At 33.9% G+C, this 6483-nt stretch overlaps 1 long non-coding RNA gene across 1 annotated transcript; it reads right to left on the bottom strand.

The window, feature by feature from the left end:
• Positions 1-723: 723 nt before the first annotated feature.
• On the bottom strand, positions 724-2214 carry LOC130472350 (uncharacterized). The gene is made up of 3 exons (XR_008932456.1): positions 2068-2214; positions 889-987; positions 724-787 (listed from the first exon to the last, which is right to left on the bottom strand). It is a non-coding gene; the product is annotated as an uncharacterized lncRNA (long non-coding RNA).
• Between the last annotated feature and the right edge of the window lie 4269 nt (positions 2215-6483).

The following is a 6483-nucleotide window of genomic DNA, read 5'->3' as shown; positions in this document are numbered from 1 at the left end:
TAATTTTTATTTTCACAATGATGACATGAAACATACCATGTCTTAATGCACTAGTGGAAAAAGGGTCATTTGCATCGCACTTTTAAGCACATTTGCGTCACACATCGTGCGTGGCAAAAGCTCTCGACGCAAATGACCCTTATTTGCGTCGCACATTAAGCAAATGTGCGTGGAAAATGACTTTTCAGGCACCATGTTGAAAAGTCATTTGCCACGCACATTAGCTAAATGTGCGACGCAAATGACTTTCGGGCGCCAAAAAAAAAGTCATTTGCCACGCACATTAGCTTAATGTGCGACGCAAATGACTTTCAGGCGCCAAAAAAAAAGTCTTTTGCCACGCACAATAGTTTAATGTGCGACGCAAATGACAATTTTAGCGCCAAAAAATTAAGTCATTTGCCTCGCACATTAAGCTAACGTGCGTGGCAAATGACTTTTTTTTTAAAAAAAAAAAATTTGTTTTTTAATATTTTAGTTGGAAATTCCGACATGATCGTCTTTGAAATTAGACGCTTCATTCCCAATACCGGGAATAAATTTATAAATAATACCTGTCACAAAAGTTTACAACGTAATTAACGTTCACAATAAAAGGCAATTAAATTCGTCATAGATCAACCAACATGTTACAACAAACATAAAATTATTACAAAAGGTACGTAGCTAGCTAGAGATCGAGTTCATATTACAAATTAAGCTAAAAATTCGACATTGTTCATACTGCCCAAAAATCTTTCACCTCATTAATCTCCTCCGGTGAATAAGGCAATGTTCTTGAAAAATCCTAAAAAAGTGTAAATAATTCAATTTATCAACGTTCGATCAATATAATAGTTTTGTGTACTTCAATTTATTATATAAAGTACGTAGTTTATGAGAACATACCTTAGTAAGATCTTGACTATTACCATGATTCATTATTATGTCGTACATAAAACGCATGACGTAGTAGCCACAATCTAGTGATCCCGGTTGTTGAGCACACTAAATGCATTAAAATAAATAACACAAGTAAAATTTCTATCATATTGTATGTTATAATTTTGAAAAACTTGCTTCTTAGGTAAATAATAAACTAATTATACATGTGCTCGAATCCATGCATATTTACAACTTTCTAAGGCTCTTTACAATCTATTATTTCACATTTAAGGCTAATTGGGTCATTCTAGGTCATTTTTAGGCAAAAATGAAGTTTTCAAACCCAAGAGGAATACATATGGTTGGATTAAATAGTTGGCAGTCCGAACAAGGCGAACATAATACAGATAACAACAGTTATTAACTATAAATAAAATACATATAAAGATGCATTGTATACTAAAGTGGACTTATTAATTGATGAAAAATATTTATTAAAAATGGTGGTGGTTTTCCCAAGGACCTCATATATTGTAATATGACTCTCTCCATTAACATTAGCAGTCACTTTAGAAAGAATTCAGTTGTATATGATCAACGGTATTCCCAGGTTTTCGTTGACCCGCACCCAACAAGCAAAGGAAACAGAGGATGAGTAGTCTATCATTGTATCTCCATAAAAATACACTACTATACGTCTACACTGTATGTAATTCATTTACAAACCCACTAACTAAAAGATTTTAAAAGGTGAGAAGCAGATTATAAAAGAATAATTTTGGTATGGTCTTGTTCCCGAATTATTAAAACTTGGAAGTAGTAATTAACAAAGTTGAGTTGTTACATGATTTCTGTGATTCAATGTCCGTTTTCTAGTAACATGGTCCACTTTGTCTTGTTTATTACATTCAAATAAAGCAAGGTGCATTGGTTTGAAGATATTACCAAGATCCTTTGATGCGAAATTTCAAAGCATACCAGCTTGCTAAACGGTTAGGACTCTTGTTCGTTACCATTTCTTCTTTTTCTTGATCAGGAGAACTATTTTTTCACTAATAACATAATCAAGGTTGATAGTGATAGTTCTACCAGATACCATATTAAACATTCATCCATGAAAAAATTATACCAATAATTGAAAGTTTAAACAGAAAGAATTCTTGAGCAACATCAAGGCAGAAGTTCATTAAATAAGAGGATTACCACTTCTGGATGCCTGTTTCATTGAAGAGTTAGGAACTGCTAGCTTCTTTGGTGTACCAGCTCTACCTCTCTTATAGACTTGTGAGAATCATCTGCCTCTGGGGAACATTCACTAAAGTTACGAACGATCGGCTCCTTTCCTGCAAATTTTTGTACATAATCAGTTGAGATCTACCCTAGATTCATATTATGGGCCTTATGGCACTAGGTAATGCAAGTTATTATAGGAAGAATATAATGCCACATAGCTTACATTATATAGCATTGTCTTCATAAAATAGGTAAATTATATTATCAGCTCAGAAATTAACCAATCATTGGTTCCACGAACTCTATTTGCTCCATACTCAATAACAGAATAAATAACCAGCTACAGCAGCTGTCATGTGTCGAGTACAAACTTAATTAACAAAGTAGCCAAGTTTACAGAAGGCACCAACAGCTAGTGTAATAATAAACTGTACAAAGCCGGAAAGCTTGCACTTACCCCCGTATGCTGCTTCGTTACACATCTTAGACATCTGCAAAATGCAAATACTTACATAAGTTTGTTAGCCATAAGAACATCTCTGGAACGCAAATGACGGTTGTCTAGAATCTCCACATAACATAATTGAATTAAAAGCATGTCAAATTTCTAATTAGGGTTCGATATTGAGATACTAGAATCTGTCAAATATCCCATCCACAAAAATAAAAACAACCCTGAAATATGGGTTTTACAGAATCCACCAATATGAGTAGAATTTAAAGCTTCTGCATCAAACTTCTCATGTAATTTCCTATATTCACAGCCATATAATTGCATAACCATTTCATTACCATAAAATTAAGCAATAATTTCAATTACCCTAAAAAAACAAGTGTCAATAATTCCACAATTAGATAACAACCAAATATTAAGTTTCTAAACACTCGAAATCAATCGCATAACACTTCAAATACTGACAAACTATAGCTAATAATCAGATTCTCGTACTAACTGGAAATTAAACTCAAATTAAGCATCTTAATACATAATCTACATAGAGTTCTACATTATTAACGAATATTGAAGTGAAATTTACTAGTTCCAAATTTCCCAAAATTCAATCAAACAACAAATTAAACCTAAAATTCCCAACCATGAACCCTAAATGTATACGAATCACCAAGTAAAGTGGATATAAATTTCCTCAATTACGCTACCAGCTTCTAAAAAAGACAATTTAAACCAGAACTTTCATCCAAAACCCTAATATTGAACGAATCTGCATTGTACCTGTTGCTATATAAAACCATACAATTTGATGCCAAAGAAATAAGATGCAGATTTGACGACTCACCGGAAAACAATCTTAAATCAATAGATAACAAAAAACTAAAACCCTAGGTTCACTAAAATCAACATAAGAAAGGGGCAAAACATGATAAACTTCGGAACTAGGGTATGAGAGAGAGAAAGTACCGGAACGGCAAACCATTCATACAGCTTCGATATTTCGCCTTCATCGTCGCGCCGGAACCTAGCGTTTGTCCTCTTGTTATTTTCGCAGAGCTCTTTTCAAGGATTTTGGAATTTTCGGTCTTAATTATAGTGATTGGAATTTTTGAGGAGAGAGAATGTTGTAGGAGCCTTCAACTGGACGAGGAGGGTGGCGGAGAAAGAGAGGTTTTGACTGTTGAGGTTTCAAGCTTTGGAATGAAGGGGATGAGAGAGAAAGAGAGGTATGGAGGAAGGTAGGCGGAACATGTGTGAATGGAAAAAAAAGGTAAATCGAAAAAAGAATTTCAACGACTAACTCAGTGCGTCGCAGAATAATAAATCAGCGACGCAATTGACTGAATATATTTCTATCTGTCAACTGCGTCGCTGGTTTATTAATCTGCGACGCAAAATTAATTAATATTACGTCGCAGTTTAATAAATCAACGACGCAATTGACTTACTTTAAAGATAATCAGTAATTTGCGTCGCTCAAAATTAAACTGCGACGCAAATGATCAAATTTCAGACTAAAATTCAACTATTGCGTCGCGTGTTTAAAAGTGTGACGCAAATACGGCGATGCAAATGAAGAGTTTTCCACTAGTGATGGTAAAAGCTTTATTGTTTAAACACAAGGTTGGAGGTTCAAGCCTTATACAAATCATATTTGAATTTTTTTCATGTATATGAAGATCGCATGGAATGAATGATTCATAGGCAGAGCGCCACGTGTCACATAAACATCACGTAATCGAATTGCGGATAAACCATATAAACCACCATCCAATTGTGATTTTTTCGAGATTTTCAGTACTGACATTTTGTTTTAAATTTTGGATGTTACTATAAAGATCTAGACCAGGATCAAAGGAGGGTATAAGCCAATTTTCATTCCTTTTGAGCTGGAGGAAAATATCTTTTCCAAAAGGATAAGCAAAAATAAGATGAAAATTTTCCTCTGTATGATGGTTACAAAATTCGCAATGAATGGGCACTACAACATGACTTCTAAAAAGACGTTCTTTTGTTGGAAGACCATCACTAAAAAAAATCCATAGAGAATTTTTCACTTTTGGAGGTACATTTAACTTCCATATCCACCTGTGAGGTACTCTATTTTTTGGGGAAAGAGAGAAACCTTGAGCTAAACAAGCAACCGATTTAGTTGAAAAGATCCCATTAGGTTAGGTGTTGGACCAGAAAATAACTTATCCTGGATGAGGTTAGATAGGATTAAAACTCGGGATATGTTAGTGACTATTGCAGTTGGAAGGAAACATCTCAACTTTTGAATATTCCATTGTCTATCTTGATTGATGAAGAAACTAACTGTATGATCCAGATTTGGTGAAGGAGGGGTAGTTCTCTCAATAATTGGGTTCTCATACACCCAATTATCATACCAAAAGGAAATCTTATTTCCATCTCCAAGTTGCCATCTTAATCCTTTTCGAAAATTTGTGATTTCTCTCCAGAAAAACTAATACATGATAATATATTATTAGCCCATGAAAATTTTCGTTCTTTTAAAAACAAGGTAGGAAAAGGTGGTTGGATAGCCATAAAGTTAGACATGAAAAAGCATACGACCGGCTAGAGTGGAACTACATTTTTGAAACTCTTTCGAGGCTTGGTTTCCACCAGACTTGGATTGGATAGATAAAAGAATTTATCACTAATACGTCTTTCTCGATCCTGGTTAATGGTTGCCCTACCTATCGCTTCTTCCCCACTCGTGAGATTATACAAGATGATACTTTATCACCTTATATTTTCATCTTATGTGCTGAACTTCTGGCAAGACAACTACAGTTTCATAGTTCAAATGGTAGAAAACTATTTGGAGTCATTTCTGGTCACTTCGCTGTGAAGATCCCATTTCTTACATTTGCATATGATATTATGATATTTGCCAAAGAAAATTTCTAAAGTTGCTTATTAATTAAGGAAATTTTGAATAAATATTGTAAAATGTCAGGCCAATTAGTCAATTTTGAAAAATCATCTTTCTAATGTACTAAAAATGTCTTCTTGGCTGACAGGGAGTATTTTAAAAACATCCTTAAAATGAGAGAGTCTGACTCATTAGGTAAATATTTGGGTTTCCCAATAATTGATCGAAGAGTCACAAAGGAAACATTTGCTGATATTATCTCTTCAGCAAAAAAAATCAACTCCATAAATGGACAGCCAACTCACTATCTCAAGCCGGTGGATCGATTTTAATTCAAAGCAATCTATCGTCTAAGGCTCATTGCCAAATGCAATGTTTCACTCTTCCCCAATCGGTCAACTCCTCTCTTGATAAAATCTATCCCCAATTTTTCTGGAACAAGGACCCCTCTTCCAAGGCCCCTAACCTTATAGGATGGGATAAAATTTGTAAACCCAAATGTCTAGGAGGCCTTAGATTTAGAAGAGCAGACGTAAATAATAAGGCCATGCAAATGAAGCTTTTGTTGAGGATATTAACCGACTCATCCAAGCAATGGGTTAACATGGTAACTAAGAAGTATCTAAAATACAAACATTTGTTTAGCTTTACTCCTTCGTCTAAGAGCATGTTTATCAAACATCTTGGTTTTGGTCTTCAACCTAATAAAATATAATATTTTTTTCATTTATCTCTCCACAACACCAAACTCAACACCAACATCATTTAATAACATTTTTATCAAACACCTTGGTTTTGTTCTTCAAACTAATAAAATATAATATTTTTTCATTTCTCTCTCTCCTCAACACCAAACTCAACACCAACAACATTTAACAACATTTATCAAACACCAAAAATATCATCTCTCTCATACATCATCTATACCCCACCTACATTTATATCTCATGATATTGTTATGGATAAATATATAATCAAATTATTAGTGGCATAATTAATCGTTATTAATTAAGTTAGTGGTATATTAATTGATTATAATTAAATTTTATGATCG

The sequence above is a fragment of the Spinacia oleracea genome, chromosome 4 (assembly GCF_020520425.1).
Source record: "Spinacia oleracea cultivar Varoflay chromosome 4, BTI_SOV_V1, whole genome shotgun sequence".
NCBI classification, from domain to species: domain Eukaryota; kingdom Viridiplantae; phylum Streptophyta; class Magnoliopsida; order Caryophyllales; family Amaranthaceae; genus Spinacia; species Spinacia oleracea.
Note: the sequence above shows the minus strand (reverse complement) of the source record. Positions and strands in the feature narration are given on the sequence as shown.